Source organism: Dromaius novaehollandiae, chromosome Z (assembly GCF_036370855.1).
Source record: "Dromaius novaehollandiae isolate bDroNov1 chromosome Z, bDroNov1.hap1, whole genome shotgun sequence".
NCBI classification, from domain to species: Eukaryota; Metazoa; Chordata; class Aves; order Casuariiformes; family Dromaiidae; genus Dromaius; species Dromaius novaehollandiae.
In genome coordinates, this window is record NC_088132.1 from 43,944,724 (window position 1) to 43,970,756 (window position 26,033).

The 26,033-nt window shown below is 41.5% G+C and overlaps 1 long non-coding RNA gene across 3 annotated transcripts in view; it reads left to right on the forward strand.

Moving 5' to 3' along the window:
- Positions 1-2,320: 2,320 nt before the first annotated feature.
- The window catches only part of LOC112995244 (uncharacterized), a 59,483-nt gene continuing 35,770 nt past the window's right edge, over positions 2,321-26,033 (forward strand). For 2 of the 3 annotated variants that reach the window (XR_010386044.1, XR_010386045.1), the window contains exon 1: positions 2,321-2,372. This is a non-coding gene — a long non-coding RNA (uncharacterized LOC112995244). Of the gene's footprint in view, positions 2,373-22,446; positions 22,509-26,033 lie in introns of those variants that run through there. The other variant, XR_010386043.1, reaches the window with a different exon arrangement.

Below are 26,033 nucleotides of genomic sequence, written 5' to 3' on the forward strand. Positions count from 1 at the left end.
AAATGTTTTTGCTGCAAGCACTGAAAATAAAAGATTAACTGTACACATCTGTATTTCATAGGAAAGAGATATGTCTGTTGTAAAAGTGGTACAAAGTTGAATGCTTTTTATTAACCCTTTGGCTATCATGTTTCTGAGCACTCAGATATGAATAGGGTGAGAGTATTTTTGAAAGCAGGACTGAGCTCTTGGGAAAAATGGAAAATATAAGCTAGTGGTGATGGGAGTAAGTTATTTGCTTTTCACTGACCCCTGCTCTTCCACTTTACCTTTCCTAACCATCCTTCCACTACACTTTACAGTGCATCAGTTGTCAATGTTGCATTTACTCAATTCTGTGAAATTGTGTTCAGGAGTTGAAGAGTAGGTCTTACAAGTTTTGGGTGTATGGAGTATATTTTTTCAGAAATAATAAAGCATCTGAGTTGCTGCTTCAGGGGCAAAATATAATTCATTCTCAGCTGTGGATGAGTGGACTGTCATTGGACCAGCACTGCCATTAAGACCTAGAGTAAAGCACTTTCACCTGTGTTTTTTAGCACCTGCCATATTCTGTATTATTTTGGAACTTTCTTCTATAACATACTGCTTTCTGCCTCCACTCTTTATAGGTAGTGTTGAGGAATTAGAGTTTTTGGCCTGTTTTCTCAGCTCTGCTGTTCCCTGAGCTCTTTCTCTTTCCCAAACTGACTTCCCTCCCATGCTGCAGCACTCTTCTCCCGGCTACTGCGAGCGCTGCCCCAAGTGCATGGTCCCAGGGGAGGCAGGGAGCAAAGGCCTGGGCTCGCCTACCTAAGGCGCCCTGCCACCCTGCGGCTTGGGCAGGGCTGCCTCGCATGCCCAAGTGCTGGGGAGCTCAGCAGTGGTGACTGCAGGCCTGGTTACATTTCTGGAAATGGCCTTGAGGTGTGGGATGAGTGGGACAGGTGCCACCTCAGATTTTCTGTATAACCTTATGCTGGAGTTTTCACCAAGGAAATAATGTTGTAACAGCAGTGTTTCAGCTGAGTGATAGGTTACTTTGCAGTAAAGGAGTTCAAGGTAAAAATGTCAAATCAAAGTGCTCAGTCCACTGAGTGGTAGCTGTATTTTAATTGGCAGAATCTTTATAAGGAACACAGTTAAAATTTTTCTTTCCATTCAAAATCCCAGCTCAGGATGTGGGCAGGCGTAGGCTAAACATCTTTAGCTTAGAAAAGGGCTGCCGGGGGGAAGGGATACCAGGGAGCCTTCAGGTGCCTCTCCCCCCACCAGAGCTAGTGAGCACCAGATGCAATTAGTAAAAGCCTGTTCAAGGCAAACAAAAGCAGACTAATCCTTGTTGGAGGGCACTATGGATGCATAAGGTTTACGTGGGGTTCAGGAGCAGGCTGAACAAGTACTTGGAAGCAAGATCCATTGATGGTCGCCGCACTGACCAACCCCATCAGCTAGAGTTGCCCTGAACTGAAAATGTTTGAGCAGAGTATTAGGGAGCAGGATCACGCAGGCTTGGTCTGTCTGTGCTCTTCCCAGGCATGCCCAGGGAAGGCTGCTTGCTGGTGGTTTCTTCCTGGAGGAGGTAGGGATGGTGGTAGGGTTCATGGTCCTGCATCCCACTAAGCTAATGCTCAGAGACATTGCTACTAGTGCCACCATTTTAAGAGAGGAGCTGTTTGCCTATTTCTGCCCAAGAACAGCTGTAGACACTGCTCTTAAAGAGCCAAGGCTGGTGTGGAGAGTGACACCAGGGGGGGATCTGAGACGGGTGCTGGAAAGTGAGGGGAGGGGAGATTTTGGCCCAGCTTAGTGCTTCCTGCTAATTAACTCTAGCTGGGTCCTTGCTTAGTCTGTTGGTTTGCTTAATTCCACTCTGAATTGCCTCATTAGCCCCAGCAGAGAAGAGTGGACCCCACTGTCTGTCACTGCACACCAGGCAGTTGAAAATTGGTCATTACGGTGCCTAACATGTAGCCACCTAAGCGCTTTTTTTGATTCTAAAATGGAGGACTTCATGAGCATTTGAGGCTGCAAAACTGGCCCGAACAATTTGCCTAATATCAAAGAAAACAAATCACAAAAAGGAAAATCTTAGATTAAAAAAAAACCACAAACAAACCTAAACACCTTTTAAACTTTATTTTTGTGATCCTTTAAAGTCAGATTTACTCATTCCATAGACAGGGCACACCTCTCCAAGCCTGCAGTTTTAAGCATATGCTCCCTCCCCCGCCCGTTACTGCTTTCCCCTGGGGACGTTCGCTCCCGTTGGCCGTTGCGCCTCGCGGCAGGTGCGGCCGTTGAGGGAGGGTGACGTCAGCGCCCCCGGCGAGCCGTCCCGCGGGGAGAGGCCGCCGGCCGGGGCGCCGTGGGAGGCGGGGCGGCTGCGCTCGGTGAGTCTTTTTGGAAAGTGTTTGTTTTTGGTCGAAGTTCTTCGGTGTTTTGAATCATATCGGGAGTTATTTCTTTTCCTTGGGGGGGGGGGGAGGGGAGAGAAGTTTTTTTCTCAAGTCGTCTGTGGTTCAGTGCTGTTTGGTGGTGCTTGTTAGCGCTTGGAAAAATGAATGCAACTTAGCACGTGGTGGAGCTATTATTTCCTTGCTTGTAAGTTGTTTGCAAAATAGTGGCTGGTAATAAGGGATGTTTTTAAGTAATGGCCTTTTGAAGGGGGAGGAGAGAGATACTGAAGGGATGCATGTTTTTTAAAGATACTTTGGAGTACGTGTCCCAGTGGTAATTAATTGGGGAGGTGTAATTTGATAAGGAGAAAACCAAATATAGTTTGGTTTTTAGAAATCTAAAACCTTGTGTGAGAAGTGTTATGTTTCTGGTTTCTGCTGTATGGCTTATTTCTGTCTTGCACTAGTAGACCAGAAGAGGGAAGCCCTGTTGAGTATCCTACAGGAGAAGAAAGTGGAAATAAAGTGTTGAAACTATAGGGATTTTTTTTTCTGTCTTTCTCAAACTATAAAATTTGAGATGATTTTTTTATGCTGGGTTAAATTAAGGTAATGGGTGGTAGAGGAGTAGAAGTGAATCTAAATATTGTTCATTGCAGGTTCCCTCCTCCCCCAAGTTTCAAGGCCTAGCACAGAAAAACAAAAGCTTTTGCTGAGTAGCCTCTTGTGCTTAGGCACCCGAGGCCAGCAAGCTCCAGGAAACTTCTGGGGAATGATTTAAGTTCCTGGAAACTGGGAGTAGAATATGTTAGTAACAAAAAAAAAAAAAAAAAACCCTGAAAATAACAACAAATCTTAGGGCCTGCCCTCTTGAATGGCATCTAATATGGAAAAACTTTTACCTTTTGTGGTCAGTACTCTATTCTCAATATTTCACTAATTTCTTAATAGAAAACTATTAGTGGAGAAGATCATCTAGGGCAAATTACAGCATAAAACCCTTGAAAACATAATAAAGAATTTATTTGTGGCCCACTGATTTCTTTTAAATTCTGGCTATTGTTTGCTTCCCCAACACATGCGTGCACACATATAAACATATATTAGCATTAGTGGATTTTATACTGAAAAAAAAATGTTTTTCCTTCTTTAAATGGAAATACAGTTCAAGTGACTTGCTGAGTTCAAGCAGTTCCATGTTGTTACATAATTATAAAATGTTATGCTTTTAAATAACATGACAAGCCCGGAAGTGTTGATATTTTTTCCAGTTGTGGTTTTATAACAGGTGCTTGAAAATGAATTCATCTTCTCTTGCAAGGTTGAAGTTACTACTTAATGCTATTGTCTATTATTAATTTAGCTTAAAAAACCATTTTCTGCTGTAATTACAGAGTCTTTAACCTGTTCAATTAATCTCCAAGGACAGAATAAGTATTTGCTATTTTAAAAAAAGTCCACTGTTATTTTAATTAAAAAGTTGCTGTGGTTGTGCTAGAAATTACTTCAAATGTTCTATGTTAAGCATGAAATTTATTTAATGAAGCCTATAAAATTATGTGAATAACTTTTTAAAAAAAACCCAAGTTTTTCTTTTGTAAAAGCTTTGTTGAGAACTTGAACCTCTTCTGTTTCCTCTCTTTGTTGTTTTCAGTATGTACCTTGTAGATGTTCTAACACAAGAAAGGAAAGAAAGAATTAAGAGAAAGCTTGGTTGTGTTTTCTTTCTTTTAACCTTATGTGATCACCAGCTGTGAATTTGACTTTCTCTCTTTTTTTTTTTTAATTTAGTTTGCGGTGGATGCTAGGTCTTGTCTCTTTTCTTTTTTCTTTTTCTTTTTTTCCTTTTAAGGAGATACTTTGGCAAAATATCTAAGTTTTAGGACACTGCTTATTTACAAAAGTTAGCCAAGCCTTATTTTCCAGAATGGGTTAGTAGCAAACACCACAGAGGTATCCCCCCCCAGGCCTCTGAGGAAAGCTCAGGAATGACAGCCCTTTTGCCTCATAAATCAAACTCCTTAGCAGCTACTGCAACACTTTATTCCCACCATGAGAGTTTTCTAATCCAAATTTGCTCAGTGCAATGACATGAACTGTCAGACAAACCTGTACTCTAACCCAGACAGTGTCTGTGTCATTGCAGTAGTGAATCCAAAGCATAACATCTCAGCTCTTCTCGTCTGCCTGCCTCATTGCTCCTGCCAATACTTCACCTGATCCCTGGGTGTTTGGCAGCTCCCAGTAGTCTGCTGGACCCTTAAAAATTCCACGAAAGCATCCTCTGTGTGTGAGAGGGCAAGGGAAAATCTGTGCTGTGTGTGCAGTGCAGCTTGGGAAGCAAAGCAAAGCAAAAGTATGTTACTACTGGAAAGGTCAGTGGGATGTGTAATCCGTTAGTAAAGCACACTTCTGAGATACTGTTATTCCGGCTTTAGGTAAAAGAGAACTGAGTCAGGGGAGAAACCTGAAACCCCTATACGAGTTGGTTACAGAATCAGAATTAAAATATCTTGGCATTTGTCCTTTCAAATGTTGCTGGGGCCTTTCATCTGTGCCTTTTCTTCTTTTCATAATGCCATGAATTTTCTTGTCTTTGTGTTTCATGTTGTTATGGATTTCTTTCTCGAAGGTGTATAACTGTAGTTTGTTCCTTCACTTATTACGTCTCCTTCCTCCAAGTCCCCTTGTTTTCCAGCCTGAATCAATTCATTCATTACTTTTTCTGGAGCTAGATTTATCACAGTCAAAGATGCTTCTTGTACAACTCCCTGTACGTTTTGGTCTGCAGTTGTACACACTTGTAATAATGGCACATCTTGACTGACAGAAAAAACAGAGTACTTGACAACCTGAAGTAAAACGATTAACTCTTCAAATGGATCTACATTTTATCCTACCCAGACTGTGCCCCAGAAAGTAATCTTGCTAGATCATGTTTTTCTACATTTTCTTTTACAGACTGGAGCTGCTCTTGTTGAAAAGGTCCTGGCCTGTTTCGTGGCTTTTTTTTTTTCTTTTGGTAGGAGACCAAAAAGCAAAGATTGAGTGATATCACTTGAAGGATAGTCTGTGGCTTTTCTGAGACTAGATTTAATTTGGTGAGTGAGCAGGTATTGAAAAGGTTGCAAGTCAAAGTGCTGGCTTTTACACTGCTTACAAGTCACACTCCATCCTCTCTAACGTTCTCTGCTCATGGCAGTTGTAATTAGTATGGAATAAACCTGCAATCCTGTAAGTGTATTGCCTAGGGATTTTTAACTTCAAAACAATGCAACATTGAAATATTAAGAACTAGAGTAGTATGTTCTGTGTTTGAAATTTGTATGACTGATCAGCCTCAGTATAGCATGTTCTATTAATATGTTAGAAAAAGACGTATCATTTGAGACTAGGTGACTCTGGGCATGCCAATAAACACTAAAGCTATGTCTGATGGTATTTGCTGGTAGGTGTTTTGATCAAGTGCGTGGAATACGTGTCCTACAAACACTAAAACTACAGTTTGTTAAAGGTCTGGCTGAGGTATGCTTTGGATCAGTGAATTGTGTTTGCATGACTCAGGGTACAAAGCCAGTGACTTAATGCATTATCTTACTGGCTACTGCTTTGGATAAAGTAGCTGGACTTGATTAATAAGACTTCATGCATCTGTAAACTGATGGTTTTAAATGGTAACTTCCATGTGGGCTGTTGGGTAACTTGCTAGAAGTAGCTTTGGAATGAGGTAGAAGTGTGTGGAAAAGTTGCAAGGCTGTGAATTTTTCTAATGCCTTTTAAAAGAAGCTACCTTTAGGTCTAAGAATAAAATACTGGCCTCAGGAAGTAAGGCTTACCTTACCAGAAGTGAAACACCTAAAACTTTTGTCTTAATTGCACTTTGTTTTTTAGCGTGGGTTGGAGGCCTAGATCACAATACGGACCCTCTCTTCTAAGAGCTGCGGTTTAAGGCCTGTATCTGTTACACTGAGAGCACCCCTTGTTTTGAGTAGACAAACTGACATTGGTGCTGCTACTTACTGAAGAAATGCATGTTTTAGTAAAAAGAAAAGAATTCTTTTTGTATGAGGAATGGAAACATAAACGGGTTCTTGAATACGTAACAAGTACTATTGAATCCTTTCTTTCAGTGAACAACCTTGCTGTTACGTTTAACCTCTTCTCCTCCCCCCAGCCCCTCTTCCCCTTCTAAAATGACCCAAAGTTAAGTCTTGGTTCCAAAAATTTTTGTCCTTTGTTAGGTACAACTCATGTGATACTAGAGGCTGTTCTTTTCACTTATTTACAAGCATGTTTACTAATTAGATATAAGTCCTGGAGTATGCATAAAAAGGTTTTTTACCAGAGCAAAGCTCCAATAATCTGCTTCTACTGGGGAATTGTTGTTTTCCCCAGTGTTCTAGTCAGCATCAAAGTTTATGAATTCATTGATTCAAATTGAACTGCACCCTAGCAGCTGTGATGCTGTCAGTCATTCCAGGCTGCCTTAGAGTTATTTATTTATTTTTTCTTTTTTTTTACACTAGGAATCCTTCTGTGTGCCCTCACAATGTGGTGATAAGGTGTGAGGATAAGTTAACAAAGGCAATTTTTAATATGCAAAAAAAGAGCAATTGAATTATTCAATGCAGCAAGTTCCTAAACTGTGATTTTGGGTACTACAAATAGTACCTGAAATCCTAATTCAGCACTTTAAATGCATGTCATTGGCTGATGTAAATGCAGCAAAGAGGCTGTTTTACTATTTCTTTGCCATCCAGGATCAATGGAAAACAAAAGCAGAGGACATCCATCATAGAGAAACAAGCAGAACTTTATTAGGAGCAGAAAAAGTGTGCAGGAATCATTTCTGTAAACATCCTGTACAATGCAGCTGTTGTTATGGAAATTAGGCTTGTCGGCCACCATAACAGGGCCCGACCCTAGGTTCCCACAGAAAAGTTCAGAGCCAAATCAAAGCAAATTAAATAATTAAATTTTAATGACACGCGTGCAGTAGTTAGAGCTCAAGCTGGGTGCCTCTGAAGAGGGACCCCGAACAAAGAAACCCCTGGGCAATTATAACTTGCCAGTCTAAGCTCTCCACCCCTCACGCGGTAGTTTGGACCAATAGTAATATTTAGGTCTGGGGTCTCCTGCTCCTTATTGGGTCTCATCACTGTCCCTAGGTAGGCTGTTTATCTTTACTGGTGCGGTTTCTGCTGACAGATGTGTTTTGATTCCTCGGGTCCCGCCCTTGTCTCTCAAGGCTAAAAACAAAGAGGTGTTGTTCCAGCAATTAGCACTGCCCCAGCAGTGACAGTAGGTGTTATCTCCCAAGGTCCTGACGAAGGGGATATAATCCAGACCCCAAGATAGTCCAGACCCCCCTAATTAACACTGTTTCAGCGGTGAGAGGAGGCTTTGTTCCCCAGGGTCCTGGTGCCCAAGTAGGCCTTATTTCAAAGCCTTGACATCCTCCCTTTCGGAGTGTGAAGCACAGGAATGCAAACTGCTTGTAACTCCCATATCATTCCAGTTTGAACCAGCTCTCAGGCCCCTTTTCTTACTGAACTAGGTAAAAATTCATTATTTTATCTAAGTGCGGCCTAAGGCTTCAACAAATTTAGCTACTCATGCTAAGCAAGTTTTATATAAGTTGTGCTAAGCAGCTACCTCTAGACAGTTTCAGGTCAATATTCTTTAACAACTGTAATGCATTTGGATCAAACAATAGTATAAAGAGACAGCCCTGAAGAACATCCCTATTCTGTAAGTCTGCAGGTCTTGCCCTCAGACAAATGGATGTTTATATATCTCCTATCTTAGCTATACCTCTTGAACGTGCAACTTTTAAAATAAGACATTGACCTCTAATGTAAGTGAATGATGCTGTTCTTGATGCTTTTCTCTGGCAGTAACAGTAGTAGCAGTGATGTGGGTAGAGGCAGGACAGCAAAGATTCGCAGAAACTGCCAGTGCTACAAGTTCTTGCAAAGTACAGCTTTACTTCAAGGTGATGTTTGAGCCATTGAAAAGCTAGTATCACAGTATTAAGCATACATAATATTTAATATTAGCTATAGTCAAGAAGCTGTGGTTCTAGACATAGTTGAAGACTTGCTGTGATTTTGGACACAGGCTCTACCTCTTCTGGCCTTCTACTACTTTCCCTGGCTCCTCTTTTCTTAGTGCTTTGCCATACCCGAAACAAGAACTTTTTTTCTTAGTTGTTTTCTTAGGGCAGTATGCTTTTCTTTCTTCCTTCTTTATTTTGCACTTTAAAATCTTCTTCCTAAATCCTCCATAGGATTGCTCACTGAGTTGCAGAGCTAAAATTTAAGCTGGCTGTAAGTACATTCGGAATAGAATGCCTCTGTTTACGCAGGAAACATTCAGCAGAGAAATTTGTTTTTAATCAGAAATTGTGCTGCGGTTGGGTGGACATGTCTCCTTTGATTCACTTGGTAAGACAGGTGATGGGTTTGGCCAGTGAGCTCCTGTATATTTCTGGAAAGGGATTGCTGCGTTTATGTGCAATGTTCAGCTGTGCCCAGAATAAGGGATGCTTTAGCTGTTAGGGAGATCCCTTCCTGAAAGGGGAAGGTTGTTTTTGGAACATTGTGTTGATAACAAGGGATCGTGCCTCTCCTCTCGTTGGTTTGTTTTGTTTCTCAATCAGCGTTTTGCTTAGGAAGAGAAAAGCAGCATCTCTTACCTGTTCTGTCCCTGTTAGAAGGTGTGAATTTGGAAATGCATGGCTAGAGAAGAGAATGTGGAGGGAACCAGGCAAGTAACTCTGTCAACCAGAATACAAATAACTTCCTGAGCAAAATATTTGCATGATTAATATGAGGAAGTGAGGAGGAGGGAACTGAAGTGTTCCAGGCAGCCAGAGTTACTTTCTCTTGAGGATTTCGCAAGAGCAGGGAGGGATGAACTGTGTTCTAAAAAAAAAAAAAAAAAAGAAAAAACAAAAAAACCCCAAAAACCCCACATAGAAGGCTATGGAGAAAAGTTGGGGATGATTTGACAGTAGCAAGGGATGTTTTTCTGGGGTTCAAATACAGCAAAACCTCACAACAGCTTTATTCCTATGTCACATAAAATAGACCTTTAATAGATCAGTTAAGTTGTAGTTACTGTAACATTATCAATTTAAGGCCTGTACTTCTTCCTGGAAATATCTTCTCATGCCCTTACAAGGATAATCTCAAAGAACTAAACAAGAATTGGGCAAAATTAGTTTTAACCTACTGTTAATTGCATTTGACAAGTTTCGTATGTAGTTATCCTTGCTGCTTCTAATGAATGTATGGAATATTGTTTTCTTCCTATTAAAATACCTAGAGCTGATGTCCCATTATTCTGGATATTGCATGACAATGTGTAGACACAACCTTCTAAATGAGAATGGTCGTGGATAAAACAAGCTATTGAGGGTCCCAGGCAGAATGCTAAAGTGGGACAAGGTAATGTGGAACCTCCCCATTACCTCCAACTTTAGCAGCGAGCAAGTTGCAAGTTCTTTTCTGCAACAGGATGCTAATAGCTTAGCTATACCTGCATAGCAATGACTGCAGTGCAAACTGCTTTTCCTGCCTTTTTCCCCTCCTGAATTTTGGCAGTTGTTTCCTTCTCTTTTTCTTTTTCCCTTTTGAACTTTAACTTTCTTTTGCTTCCCCTGTACTTGTTTGTTTTCCTGTCTTCAACTTCCCCTTTGCTTTCTCCTGGACTGGACTTACTTAGGACTGTGTTCCCTTTTCTTCCCCAGTAAAGCAGACAGGGGGATTTGGTTTGTAGAAAACGTGCAGTACATCATTTTGCAGTTGCTGTTCCGCACATACAGTATTCTCTTCTTCCCAACAGCAGTGAGCAAATCCAGAGCTGTGGTAGCCCCTCTTCCTCTTCTACATGGGCTTATGGTGGTTGATAGGGGAGTCTGTCTTCTGTGGCTTCTCAAATTGCATGGCGGTGCTTTCTCCACTGATGCACCGGGCAAGACCATAAGAACAGTGTGGCTTAAATTGGAGACCTGAATGACAAATCTCATAGGGTATGCTCTTATTCAGTCCTTGCTCCTGTCTCCATCCTAGTATAAATGCTATCCCTATTATCTCCAAATAGAAAAAGTAATTAACAGGTATGAATCTAGTTGTTCTCTTGAATTAGTGGGAGTTGCTACAGGGGACAAAACATTGAAAGGTGGCATTATATGCCAGAACACTTGAATGTTTTTGCCTTTTTCTAAGTTGCTTGTCAATTGTGGCCATAAATATCGACTTAGTAGAAGCTGGGTGAAGAGAGTCATGTAGTACCTTACAGGCAACTTATTTGTATTTTACAGTGCAAGAAACTAGAATTTCTCCCCTTCTTTTGCATTCTGTGCTCATTTTAGTTTTTATGTTGCCTCTTGCATATTACAGCAAAAGTCCCATGAAAACCAGTGCTCCAGTTCTGTAGCCAGATTTTTGGCAGTCTGAAGGTCGTGATATTTCAGGAAGACATTTAGGTGTAGCTGGTAAAGAAGAACTTGTAGTAGGCTAGAGATCAGAGGAGGTTTCATTTGTGTCAGTACTTTTGAAGTATATATTTGTGGCAAACCTTCTCCAGTGTTTTGTATGTTTCATAGTTTTTTCAAAAAATTATGTTCTTTCAAAAACTAGATAGTGGATGTTACCAAGTAGGCATATTGCAGTAATCCAGCACCTTGAAATACCATTCCATCTTGCTGTAATTTGTATGTAATAAAGGAGAGGTTGATGAGCCTGTGTGTTTTTTGTTGTTCTTGCTTTAGTTTTTGTCTAAGTATACACCTGTGTGTAGTAAAATGCTACCAAACTGAAACAGCAGTGTCTTGGCACTGGTCTAAAGACCAGTAAGGTGAGAGATAGTGAAGGCTTAGCCCTGCTTTATAACATGCTCATGTTAAGAGGCATGAACAGGAGGAGGAAGAGAGTTTGATAAGAAAGAAATGTGGCAGGAGAGAGGTACGTTTTTCTCTTTATTCAGAATTTATTGCTCCAATTCTCTTACTGGGCAAGAATTGCTGTTGGGAAGTAATAGTCTTCTTGCTGTGCAGCTGCAGGAATTCCGTTTCAGTGATCCTGAAAAACTAGCTTTTTAATGTGTGTAAGATGTGTTTTTAATCTGTTGTCACATGAAGCGTGTTATATACTATATTTTGTTTTCAAAAAGTGCATGGTATAAAAGAAAAAAGGCTACTTATTGCAATGCAAAATACAGCTGGCCACATGGTTTCAGCTGCTTCCTCATCTGTGTTTTGGTAACCTGTAGAAGGGGAAGTAGGTGGGCTGTAGTTCAGCTTGGCGTGTGGAAACAGATACTTCAGTTTTATTGTGAGGGAGAAGTAGGTGAGGGCCAGACTTCTGTAACTGTTTGCCCCTTTAGTTCTGATGCTGTAGACTTGGCATAACTTGCAGGGAGCAAATGTTCAAGATATCAAAGCCATTTATTCCTACAGTTTGTGCAATGTGTACATTGCAGAAATGTATTACCTATGGGAGAGCTTTATCTGGTATGTAACTACTGTTCTCTGGAAGCTTGCTATTCATGATTGACTTTTTAATTATGCTGGATCAAACCCTGTTGAAGTTAACGGGCCAGCATTGGAGGAGAGGCCCTTTCTCAGCTGAAAGACAAAACTAGCACAAGAGTAAATGAGGATAAATTGGAAAATAGCTAGTAAATTTCTCCTAATCAGGAGGTTCAGAACAACAGGTTCAGAAACAAATTTCCAAGATGAATAGTGAGATGTTCAAAAGCAATTTTTCTTTAAGGCAGATCTTGATCAGCTTATGAACCAAACTAATGTTTTGTGCATATTGCAGTGGGAAACAAAATTCAGAGTCAGGAAGACCTTTTGAATTTTATTCTTTGTGTGGTTTTGGTGCCAAGATTTCAAGAATGGTATGTCCTTTTAAAATAGCGAAACTGTGCATATAAGAACATGTTGCTGGAGGGGATTGTTACAGTATATATTTGGATTTGATTGTAGGGCAGGGATGTGTTTTATGATGGTGTTGATGCATGTATCCTAACTGTGCAGAACTTGCAACCATGAATATAAGGACATGACAATTTTCATAATGAATACACTAAACACTATAAGCAGTATTTAAAAAAATAAACAAAGAGAATCTTAATACCTAATCCATGGCAGCAGTGTCATAAGAGGAGGGATGAAAGAGAACACAGTTATTGTGTTTTGGGTGTCTAAGCATAGCATGGATATGGGAAGGAAGGTTTCTGTTTAAAAGGAGAAGGAGTTGCGGTACCATTGGTAGTGTATACAGAGGGGATGCATGGGGTGTTGCGGGGCAGTGACAAGTGAACTATACTACCACAAAGGGTCTGTGCCAAAGTAGGCCCCTGGCTTTTCTTTAAATTCTTGTTTTAAGGCATACAGATCAGCATGATGTAGCCAGCTAAATAAATAATCTCTGTGGTCATGCAGGTGAATTTGGAGGAGGCAAGCAAAAGGGATGGAGAATTCCTGAAAGTCTTTTTAAAAGCACCTAACGGGAATTGTGCAAGTTATTTCCATGCTCATGTTGCTGGGGATTCAAGCCCATAAAATACACTGGTGGTACTTTTTCTCTCCTATACATGTTGGCACAATAGAAGTGACTTCTTGTATCAGCATTACCCTGAGAAGGGAAGAGGCCTCGGTCAGGGAAGGAAGCCTTGGAGGAAAGTGTTTGAGCTGAACTCGCTGGTGCATCTGCTGCTGAGCATGCTTCCCTGTGGATGAGGGGAAGAGGGATGGCACCTGAGCTCTTTCCCATAACAAAGCCAATTCCGGCAACAGCAAGAGACAGTCCAGGAGACTGGGAGAAGATCGCTGTGGTATTTTACTCTTGCAGTAATGAGATATAAAATGTTTGAATGTCCTACAGCTGTGGTTTGGGAGGGAGTCCTGGGTTTCCATGACCATCTGCTTTAGGGTTTGTAAGGCCAATAAGCATGACTGGAGGATTCCTGCTATATTGAATCCACTAAATGTGATAGTAGAAATCCCACAACTTAAGCAAATGAAATCCTGTTTCTCTTAGTAGCTGATCTTGCAGGGTTTGCTGCAGGTGTCCTTGTACTTAAACACACTTCAGTTACGAAAACATTAAACTGCTGTAGAAACAGCTAATGTTTTGAGTGTACCTCATCTCTCCTTCCTTGTGACTCAGGCTGGTAGTGAGCACCATACCACGGCACGTTCCTCACTAAGCGCTCTCTCAAGGAAGGCCTTCAGCCCTCAGAAAAGGGCCGCAGTGAGGTATAAAGTCTTATGTAGAATAAACAATGTTGAGACCCAAGTACACTGGGTCCTCCATGAACTTGACTTGTAGCAGCGTTTAAACGGGGATGAATGTTTGGTCTAGAGTAGCAGCGGATAAATCCACCAGGAGCACTGGAAAACAGTGTGTAACATGATCAGAAGGCTCTAGCAAATAGACAACAGCTCCTTCGGAAGGCTGTGCTCACCCATTTATTCTGTTGCAATTAGACTTACCCGCAGCATAAACTCATTCCAGATGCGATTTTAACAGCTTGCTCGGGAGAGGCTACATCACTGATTTTTGTTCTGTGTGTAATGGATGCAAACCAGCTCTGCCTGATTAAAAACAGGTTTCAAGTGTAAATGAGCCCTAAATAATTGCTGGATATTGCTCTTCAGTAGCACTAATGATACACAATGCAGAGTGTCCTAGGTAAGACACCTTAGCTTCTGATATGTTAGATGAGAAACAGGCACCTCTGAGCTTCCTTGGGATTTTCCCATAGTGGGCAGGGGTTTCACTTAGCAGGAGGCTGGGGAGGTCTGTGGACCAGACTGCCCAAGTGCAAACCAAAGTAAAGGCTCTGCCGTCTATTGCGTGGATTTGGTGTGCACTGTTGCTCCGATTTCATTGCAGTTTAATTAGATACCCCTAGTAAAAGCAGTGTTCGTACGTAGCATTTAAGGCAGGAAGTAGGAACCCGTAAGGTAGATAATGTTTTTTAACTTCCTATTGGCACCCATATTCCCCCACCCATGTTCAGCATCACTGAAGATCGTTCCAGTTATCTGAGTCTGATTCAAAACTTTAGAATCTGGCAGGAGGGTAGTAGAGAAGCTCTGTCTTGTTTTGTTCACCTCTGTTAATATTTGCTTTGTGCCTTTTTTAAAACTGGTTATGGAGCAAGATGACAGCAGTGTGAGTGGGACTTCTCTCAAATAATAAGCTGTCACAGAACTCAAACACTGTAGCAGAGACTGAAAATGGAGCTTCAGGAGAAAAACTCATATGAAGTAAACAAACTTGGAGATTGAAGTGAAATCCCTCTGTGAGAAGTGATGCCTGCATTTGGGAGAAGAAGAATAGACAGTGTTGCATTTGAAGATCTGAATAATATTTTCTACTGAGTAATCATGTATTTTATGTAACCCTAAAACAAACAAGGAAGCAGTGTAGCCAGTTAAAATGAGACTGGAGGAATTTATGGAAGCAGGATGGAATGTCAATGTGACCATCACTTCCAAACTAGTTCTCAGTTCGGAAAAGGACTAATTTGGGAAACCTGTTGAGCTTTCAAAGCAGGGGAATAAGGGTCAGGAAAGAGGAGTTACTTTCTGCGTATTGCCAGGCTTGCTGGGTGACCAGGGCGACCATGGGCAGTCAACTATCACGACTTTGAGTTTTGCTGCACAAGTACTTGCCATCTCTGTAAAATGAAAAAAAAATGCACTGACTTGTTATTTTCAGGGATGTAGATAGGCATAGGCTGTAAAAAGTGCTGTTACGAACAAGACGTGGCCGTGTAACGCAAAGCTGCGTGTCCAACTGAGGTCTGTCGCATGCCAGCAGTATTGTTCACTACAGCCCTCCTGAGGTCATGTTTAAGGGCTGCCTTGCTCCAGCCTCAGTGGCCTTTTTGTTGTCTGGCAAGACTTTGGGAAGGGGGTGACACCAGACATACTCACAAAGGTGAAAATGTGCAAAATGAGCGCTTGGGGATTTTTAGATGTACAGTTGCTTCTCTACTGATATCCCAGGCCTTGCGTGTCCTCCGCTGCGATGTTGTCCTCGGTGGTTTCTTGCAGACACTTGGAAGGGTTCAACTTGGGGGCTGCACTGTGGCGGTAACCACCCCCCAACCCCATGAAACGTAATTGCCATTCTTTTCAGTTGCAGTAGTTACCAGTGCTCCTGGCTCACAGATAGCAATGAAAAGGCTTGGTTATATTACCTACTATATGGGATCAATAACTGGATCATTCAGCCTGCATGGGGTGGGGGGAAAAGAGTTATGGGAGGAGGGGAAGGAAGGAGAGGTGATAGCTGTAACATCTCTTACCTGTCCTGGCTCTGTTTGCCTACAGCATGCCCATGGAAGAAAAATGCCTGATTGAATAATGTTTGCACAGAAACCAACTGTAAATCCCCTGGGCAGCATGGTTAGGATGCAGTTTGTCAAGTGTATCTTTCATGATTGTAGTTCTAACAAGAACTCTGCTGACTTGTTTATCTAGAAAAATTACGTTCTCTTGTATTCGCCCTCTATTTGAAGACTGACTTTGAGGATTGCATTGAATAGTGGAATAATCTTTGGTAAAACATAATTAATAAACGCTGACTTAATTTGACAGTTGGTCTTTTTTTTTACAGAAAAAGAGATTTATATTTAGGAAAAATAAACTGTTGGGAAAGACTCTGAAGTACATTACAGGGCTTCACTTGCATTTTGCTACTTTATTTCGTGCCATGATGGTGTAGGTTGGTGATTGGATTCTTATTAAAAAAAAAAAAGTGTATGGGGGGGAATGTGCCAGAAAACTCTGTTTTACAGTTAGACCTCTTGCTAATTAGTGAAGAAAAGATTTGGTTGTGGATATGGGTAGACTTTTGAGGAGAAGACCTAAAAATTAACAAAACCATCAGCTTTTGATATCTCTCTTGAAGGGATAGGGAGTGGGGTTGTTATTGCAATGCTGTGTTTTCTTATATTGCTGAGTAAGTATTTTGTGCCATATATGTATACTGTATGTATGCTTCCCTCCTCTTTGCCCTGCTGCCGCTACAACAGATGCTAGCTGTGCTGGTAGAAATTTGGTTTTAGCAACAGCTCTGAGAAAGTATCCTGTGGCTGACACTCCTGTGCACTCCTGTGTGGGGCTCAACTTGCCTGTGTGCTATAGACTGTTGCCCCTACAGGTTCTTTTTCTTTAAAGCTATATTTATGCCTGAGCTGCCTGTCTATAGGCTGTCTCACTTACTTATAAAAATCAAGGTTATTTTAAAACTGTTTGAACTTTTAAAGGTTGGCGGCTGTTTTTTGCTCCCCAGAATTTGCATAGATGGGCAAGTAAAACACTGTAGGTGTGTAATGGATCCTTCTTCAAAATAAAATGTTTTGAATAAAATTGGGAAAATGTCTGAAATGTCTGGAAATTTTAAGCCTTTTTTTTTTTTTTTTTTTTTTTTTAAACTAGTTGTATTTACACATTCAGGGAAGAATATAGGAAGGCCACAGACTGTTTTTTTCATGACCCTGACTGCTGTGGGAGAGAGTGGTGAAAGAGCTGGTGTTTTCAGACTTAACTGGGAGGATGAGCTGGTGTTTTCAGACTTAACTGGGAGGATGAGGCTGGTGTTACATTTCATGCCCTGTACAATGCCTTCCACTAGTTTGCACTATTTTGCTCCCTAAAAAATTACTGAGATTGAGGAGAGGAATAAAAAAGAAGTTCAGGAACCACTTTTGTCCCCAGGTATCCTTAGTCCCTGAATAATTCTGTCTTTTGAGGACTTGGTGTCTTCTCTCCAGCTCTGCAAGGCCCTGGCTTTGCTAGCGAGCCTTTCCCTTTGGCAGTGTTGCCACAACCAGGTCACTGTTACATGACCTGATCTGAACTGCACGTCATGTCAGCCTAGTGTAATTTTTCCACTTGACATGCTACAGTGTATTGTCCTCAGAAACAACAGCAAAAGAATAAGACTTGGAGGTGTGTTTTCTGAAATACAAATTGGTCTCCCTTGGGAAAATAATTTTGCTTTCAAAAGGGAGAATGCAAATAACTGTCTACTCACTGCATATAGCATGTCACTACCACATAAATACCATAATGGTCTCCTCAGTCTTAGATTATGTAGCATCTCTTCAGAGGCTTAGCAGAAAACACAGCAAGAACAGTCTTATTCCTAGGGAGAATACCCTGTGGTATTATTTTGGGGGGAAACAAAGCTTGCAAAATGAAGAAAAATACTTACACTTTAACAACAGATAGATTCTTGTCTAAAACTCCCTTTTAAAATGGATTTTAAGACCAATTACTTGTAGGCATGGAATGAGCTTGTTTAGAAATTCAGAAATAAAGCACTTCATGTTTTTTGTGAAAACTTACAAAATTTTTAATATCTAGTGATCTGAGAGCACAAGGCTACCAGGGTGAATAATGCAGAGGTTAGTGTTATAAGTAGTCAGAGTAGCTATACAAAGCAAATATACTGGGAAAGCAAAAGTGGTAAGAAAAAGCTCTGGTTAGGGCATTTTGGTTGTTGCCTAACTGTGGGAAACTAGGTTTGGAATAATGCAAAGGCAGCCTCTGCACTTTGCAGAAGCAGAGGGGCTTTCTGGAACTTTTTCTTTTTGGTACTTTCAGTACTATGAGGCAGTAAACTCTAAAGATTGTCTTGAACGTACAGAGTTGATCTCTGGCTGTCTTCTGAAAGGAGCAATTGTTAAACTCCGTATTAGGCTACTGTGTTCCTTGGCTTTGCATCTAAGGCAGCAAGAGGAAGAGAAGGGGTGCTTAGAGCTAAAAATGCAGGAGCTTTTATCTGTATTTGACCATGTCATCTGGGATGGCTGCCAGCTGGTGGGCAGGATTTCAGCTGTAATTACTGGTTTGCGAACTACAACTACGACACCTGCCATGCTTGCTTGATGTTACTGCGGTAGGTATGTCAGTAGTATAAAGCTCAGGGTCTTTCCAGCTTTTGGCAAAGACTGTGATCCTTAACTAACTTAATATTTGGCTGCTGAACTGCTGGGGAGACCTGAAAAAGGCAATCTTATTCCACACGATATTGCAGTCTATGGCCTGGGCTCTGGATACAGAAGTAGGTGCCAAGATCTCTATATAGGTTTCTCTAGTTTATATGCAGATGTGACACTCCCACTGTCTCTATTGGTTTTATTACTTTCCATGTAGCAAAAAGAGAAACCATAATACTAATAATACTAATCCAATAGGACTATTGGGTGCTGCCTTTAATTTTACATCTCTCTAACATCAGACACTTGAGGTGCCAGGACATGGTTGTGAGCTAAATCCTGTGCAGAGAGGATTATCTGTGTTTTGCTGAACTCATTAAAAAGTGAAGGGACACAGCTGGCCTACAGCAGTGTCATGAGGCTTGGGGCTGTGTGCTGAATTCCTGCAGCACACACTGAGCCTGAAGCCTAGTGGTATTTCTATATGCTCCCACAGGTACACTTTTTCTCCTAGCTTATGTTGCTGCTGAATATAGCCAACATGGCCTACGTCGCTATTGCCAAAACTGACTCATAAATGAAACCAATGCTATCATAAAAACTAAAAACCACACACTTCCTGTGCCAGTACTAAGCAATGATGCTGCTCTTATTCCCTTCCTATTCTCTTCTAAGTATGTCTGATAGTAAGAGATCCAGATGTAAATGTCAGTAAAATCTGATCACAAACACCCAGGAACCACAGGTGAGAAATGCTTAATGGCATTTGATGAGGGAAGGACATTTCATAGGGGAAGGACAAGGGCAGCTGAAGTGAGATTTATTCAGATGCTATGCTGTCAGAAGAAAACTTGCCAGGTGTGTGTGAATATGCATGTTCAAAAACATGCATGTTCACAGTGAGTGTGAATATGCATGTTCAAAAAGAGTGATCTGTTTCTTAGTTTCCATGTTTTCTTCCTTGCCTCTCTGCCTGCTTTCTTTCGTTTGAAAGGAACCACAAGAAATGTCGGTATGACATGCCTGCCTGTTTGACGCTTTACAATAGCCTTTCTGACCTCAAAAGACCTGTCACAGAGCAGGTTTCTTTGGAGGCAATATAATGGATGGGTTATTCTCAATGGGAATATGAGAGTCACAAATCATTTCCACGCAGAGACCTAAGAAATTGCATTATAGACTGAAAGGCCAGTGGAAAGTCAACAAAATGCCCTTGGGCCTGAACAAACTTTTGTTCCGGATCACAGAGATCAGTAAGTTTAAGAGAAATAGAAGTGGCATTGGAATTCGTTTTTCTGCTTCTGTAGTGAAATACTTTGCTCAATATAAAAATAAATACATATTGTCTTGCTGGGAATATCAATTTGTTGGGCCAGTAAAAGACAAAACTTCAGCCTCTGACCTAATCACGGATGTCACCACTGAAGGCTCCATAGGATTTGGACAGACTCAAGTTCACAAGCTGCTTCTGACTCTGATGCCTGGCCATGGCTAGTGTCCAAGGACTGCCATTGTTCATGTTCGGAGTCTGGGTACTGCACTGACAAAACCCCTGCCTGGAAGTTGAGTGCGTTAAGTAACAGGCAGGCACTCGTTTCTCTTTAATGTGTAAAAGTAGTGAGACTTACTCTGAACAGTTTCTAAGATGAATGCCAATCTTCTTAATGCAGAGTATATGCAATTCATTATTCATTTTGGTGAATTGCAGAGTGCATCTTGCTGTGCAGGCCAGCTGCTCATTTATAAAATTGATTACATATGCTCTAAAGCCATCTCTAGGGAGCATCTAAATTGCATCCATCGCTGCCAGAGACTTTGATATCCCTATGGTTGAAGAATATTAATAATAACCAAGAGTGAAAGAAAGACAGCCTGTATTCTGATTCTTGATGTTTGTCAAATTTTGGGTGCTCTGGAAAGTTTTAGGGAGATGCATTTCCAGCATGTAAACTGTTGTTAAACCCCCAGCAAGAGCAATTCAAGAAGTCTTGGAGAGTGCAGGCTGGCTTTATTGCAAAAAGAGTATAGATAGATAAGCTGCTTTAAAATAAGTAAAATTTCCTGTGAAAATCAGCTGCTTAGTTTAAGTAACAAAATATTGGTTCTTAGATTCTGTTGCTTCCGTCAGACTACGTCATCAACCCAGTGAAGTGCAAAAAGGAGATGGAGGGGAGTGCACATTCACCTTGATCCATGTAAGCCACTTCCTTTAAGCAGCGAAGTTGCCAGTGTTGGGGATGTCAGTGGCTCGTACCAGGTGCAGGGGAGTCCTCCTTCCCACTCAGCTGTGACCTGCAGTTTTTGAGCTTCATGTGCAGTGCCCGTCCTTGGAGATACAAAAGCCATCTGGACTTGATCGTGGGCAACGTGCTCTAGGTTACCCTGCTTGAGCAGGGGGGTTGGACTAGATCTCCAGAGGCCCCTTCTGACCTCAACCATTCTGTGATTCTGTGATGTGCATGTCACCTTTCTCTGAAAAGCTGAGGCTGGAAGGAAGATGAGAGAGGTAAAAAGGCTCTCGCTGTCGCTTCAGTGCTTCAGCAGCACCTCTGCTAGCAGAGCAGGCTCCCAGCCCTTATTCCAGTCAGTGTTAGGATTAAGCGTAGAAACTGGGCTTCTGAGGATAGATGGCAAGTTTGCAGATAACCACCAGGGCTTAGATGGGACTTTGATCTTAAGGATCTCATCTTCAGCTAGACTTTTTCCAGGCAGGCCCCAAAGTTCCTGACTTCAGGCATCGGGTTTTTGTCAAAAAGGCCCTCTGTCCCAGCAGGGTTTGGAAACAAGGCTACGTGGCAGCATACTTGGCTGCTGGGGAGTGATGTGTTACAGTCACTCGTTCCTAGGGCTTAGTTTAAAACATGGGAATAAATGAGACTTTAATTTTTTAAGCAAGCCTTTGCTTTGGGTCTGATACAATTGTCTGAATTATATGATGAGAATGCAGATTTCTAAATGAGGAAATTTGACTGTATTCCACCGTGCCGTCTGTATCCTTTGGACAATGCTCTGAATGCTGGATGGCCTGAGCAAATACAATCTTAGTAGTCAGTTAGATCAGTACTGAGTACAGTGCAGTGTATTTTTTTTCATGCATGCTTTCTCCCCACTGCTGTGCAGGACAGGGGAGGTTATAATGCCTTACAAACTGTTGGTGATAATCCTGCAATAGGTAATATGCAGTAATCTGTGTTTGCTTTATAATATCAAAAAACTAGGTGTAAAACCGTCTGAACTTTGGCTTTTCTGCAATTGTACAGCACAAGTTTTATTCTGAGACTTATGCGTAGTGAACTAATTCCCGATCCTCCCTCCTCAAAAAGCTCCTATAAACCAGTGTAGATGAACATCAGACTGCAAAGCAAATACTACTTGTGAATGAATCCTGAAGAGAAACTGCTGAAAAATTAAATAGTTAAATTAATTTTCCCATTTTCTGCTTTTATATTCGCTTAAATCTTGTTTTTCAAAGTGATCTTGTAATTAGAGGAGCTCTAGCCATAAACCTAATAATTCCTGCATGACAGATTGTGGCATATGTTATTACACTTTCCAAACTCATCTATAGTCTCTGGCTTGCAGGGGCTTTCAGGTTTTGCTTTCAAGTGATATCTTTCAGTTCAGAACCAAGAGCAGAACAGACCTGTGAAAGGCTGTGGGATTTGAGGTGAGTCTGCTGGCCCCCAGGCACCAAAGCCCAAGTCTGCAACTCACACACTCTGTTGACTGGTGGAGATACCAGCACGTGAAGTAGCTGTAGCACATCCAGGCCTGCTGGGGGAAGGTCCAGTGTTGCCTCTGTGTTGGCTGAGTCAGGTATCTCGGCATGCATTTTGGGCTGTAGCACAGGTAGGATTCCCAAATGGGGCCTGATGTCCTCCCCAGTTCAGTAGCCACTCCTAGAATCAGGCCTGCAGGGATCTTAAGGTGGGCTACTTATTTTGCTCAGAAATGTTGGGAATGCTTCCGTTGCAGCCTTTGAGACTGAGGAAGCTGGGGTTTTAACTGTTGGACAGGAGCTTTTTCACACCCTGCCCTCATCCCTCAGGTTTGGAAAAGAAATGATTCATGGGCCAAAGGAAGGGCGCGTGTGTGCTGGCGTCTCCAAAGAGGTGTTGGGGTGCTTGTGAGAAGACTGGTTAACCTTGAGACCTGGTGAGTGCCCCAAGGATGTTCAGGATTTGGGTATTTTTCTCGTGTGACTGTTAAGTTTAAATGTCTACAGCATTCCTAGACTGGGAGAGCAATCTTGGCTGCTTGAACTGTCCTTTTCCCTTCATGTGTATCTGAGGAATGCCCATGCCTGTCTTGTTCTTTGAAATAGTGTGCCTGCAGCTCTTTCACACTGCAGGGAAATTTCGGATTCGTGGGGTCAGAGTGTGAACGTGTGATTGCTATTGCAAACTCCATTCTAAAGCACTTCATGTATTCATGTACTTTCATTGTGTTTCCTCATACGCCCCATACTGAAAGCCTAGCAACCTGTGCCTAATGTATCCTCCCTTTTGGAGGGGTCAACTTTCAGACAAACAAAAAACCCCCTTCTTTGTTCCTGTGTGGATTAGCTCAGCATGTTTTAGAAGAACAAACAGTTTCAAAGGTTCCCCGTTCTGGATTTTTTTTCTTTTTAATTGGATCTGTTGAGCAAGTATAAGGAGGAGGTTGTTTTTTCCATATCTAGCTCTTTGCATAGTACTGTAATTGGTGGGGATGGAAGTTGGGGAGTTCAGGAGTGTCTGCGAATAATTCCACCATGAAGCTCATTCAGGAAACCTCATAATTGGTTACCTTCCTGTGTGGAACACTTGTCAGAAAAACACGTTTGTTGTCTCAAGAGTACTGTATAAATGCTCGTATGAAAAGTGAATCTGGCGGGATTGAAAGACAAGTGCATAGACACAAGTTCAATGGAATTTATTTTCTGTCCTGGCATGTACAAATAACAATTCAAACTGTTTTTTCAAGACTATTAAAGGCATCTCTTGTACCTCAAATTTTGACTGCTATGAGAAAGGTAGCTATTGCTGACAGCTCTTCCAAGCTGACTGACTGCTTCTTATAGCACTATCTTTTTTTTCCTCATAGTTTTCCTTCTTGAACATTATTTCTGATTTATAAAACAATAATAAAATCCTCAGCTTGAGGGAACTGCCAAGTCTGAGGGAGAGTTGGTTGAAGGAGATGTAGAGCAGGAATCCTGTTTTTTATATGTATAATATATATATTTTATATATATATATATATATATATAAAGTATTGCAGTAAGAAGGCAAAACCATCTGTCTCTTACAGTGCTGTAAGAAACCCTACTAGAAGAGCAATGTCATGAGGGACAGGCTGAGCTCTTACTTTTCAAAATGAAAAAGGGTGTGGGGGTTGGACCTATTGTTGCTAATCCAAATATGTCTGAATTGTGTGGAGTCACTTGTTTGTAATGAAGTGCTCTAAATGCCTCCTAACTTAACATTGGTTTAATGACACTACTCACTGTCTTCCCTGTTTGCTATCCACGCCAAGTGAAGGCTTTATACTCCTAAAAAGAGGAGGGCTTTGCTTGTGTCTCGGTAGAGTTTGGACAGTGTACTTGCTTTAACTTACATGAAAGAGCTGCTCTAAAAAGGTGCAAACTTTCTAAATGAGCGAGTTGAAAAGATTCTTCATCTCTCATGCTGGGCTTCATCTTGGCTCGATTTTTCAGCCAGGCAAGAGCTTCAGTGTGAAATGAGCTGTGATTTCGTGAGTTTCTGTGACTTGGTTCCCAAATGGCCGCATCAGGGGAGAGATGGTCCCCCACTGTCAGGAGCGAGGGGGCTGAATGCCTTGTGATGCAGGGGGCCAAGGCCTCAGCCCTAAACCAGTGCTAGCAGGAACTTTGGAATAGGTTTGTAAGTTGTAAGGTTGGGCATTGGCTAGTGGATAAAAATGGGCTATGTGTATGGCAGCAGGAGAGAAAACTCATGTCCCTGGCTGTATTTTGGATCAGGCTCACTTGAGAGGTATGTTGTGAAAATGCCTCTGGGATTAGCCCTGAGGGTGAGAGATGGAGTAAAATATCTCATCTGAAAATCCTGATATGGCCTCAAAGTGAACTGAGGGCCAAAAATTAAAATATAGATGACTTGCTGTACCTCCACCACTAGGAACTCTTTATTCAGAAGACTGGATAGAGTTAGACACAAAGACTAAATCCACTAATTTGGCTTTATATACAAACCAGCTTACCTTCCGCTTCAAATGCTAAAAAATGTAGTGACCACTGAGGCTTCTAATTCAGGGAGCAGTTCGGTTTCATTCCCTGTGTCATGTAAAATTTAATCTTTATATACACTTTAGATGATAACTAAGCCATATATTGGTATACACTTGGACTTGCACTATTTGTACCACATATTGTGTTAACTTCTTGCAACTGCCCTTTTTGTCAGTACGCCTATTTTTGTGCTATGCAGCTAATAGAGAACTATCTTGACCTTCGCAGGACTTCATGAAAACCTAACTCTGACTTGGGGGGTGGTGGGAGGTGAGAAGGGGGTGTCAGGTCCATAATGTCTGGACCTGACTGCCTGGGTCCATGTCTGTAATGGCACTATGTGCTTGCAGCTATGAGTGAAATGGAAATGGTCTCCATCATATCAGAAGGTGCTCCAACTTTATCTAGATAGATCTAGGTCTTTTTATTTTTTTTTTCAGTTCTATTATCAGGATTATTGGAAAGGATTTTTGGACATACTGGGTGTGACATTTTATGAGCAAGGTCCTTTAGAAGTCAAATTTGAATGTAAGGCCTTAATGCGCATGTTGCTCTAACTTTACAGTGGCTTTGACCATTCTGTGTTAACTAGTTAACCACTAGTGTTAACAGGATGGGCTTTCATAGCTACTGCTCGCACAGGCTAAGTTTAAGCAGTTGGATTGCCCCCCTTGCCCTTTTCTGTGCCTTCTCTTTAGTGAATTACAGTTAGCAAGGTAATCTTCTGAGAGAAGTAGAAAAATATTTCAGTATACTTCGAGTGTAGCTAATGCAATCTCATGTTTGCTTAAACTGGCAAAGAACTAATATATAATGGGCCTAAAATATGTGGCCAAGATGCACGCTTCTTTCCATTACAGCATGGTCAAATGTCAGTCTGTTCTTCTGAAGATTCAAGCTAGTTAGTTGTTCAGTTTTTCTCTTCTCTTGCTTCTATTTGCAGAGTATTAGGATTTTGCTCTAATTTTCTAATACCCTAGCTCCTGCAGCTTGCAATCTTTCTGATTATTCTGCATTCTCAATACAGTGCTGTTTCTTTAGTTCAGATGCCTTTCTGAAGATTCTTTAGCAGCAGCACTGCTTTTAGTGTGACAAACTTTGCAAAGGATTGAGAGGGATGGAGGAAGAGATGGCTACTGATGAAACCGTTATACTGAGCTGTGGGTTGCAGGCTTAGTGGAGTCAGCACATGACACTGACTCGCATTTTCTCTGTGCTTATCTGTATTACGTCCTTTGAGGTGAAAAGTGTGCAGTTCCAATTCAGATCATATCAGTGATGCATTTTTACATTTCTTATGACTAGAGAACATCATTTAAAGGAGAACTGAAATCTGACTGCAGAGTAGTCTCAGTGAATGTGTGTAATGGGGACCAGGCATCCTCACAGAGCTTTTTTTACATTAGAATCTTATAATCCTTGCACTAGTC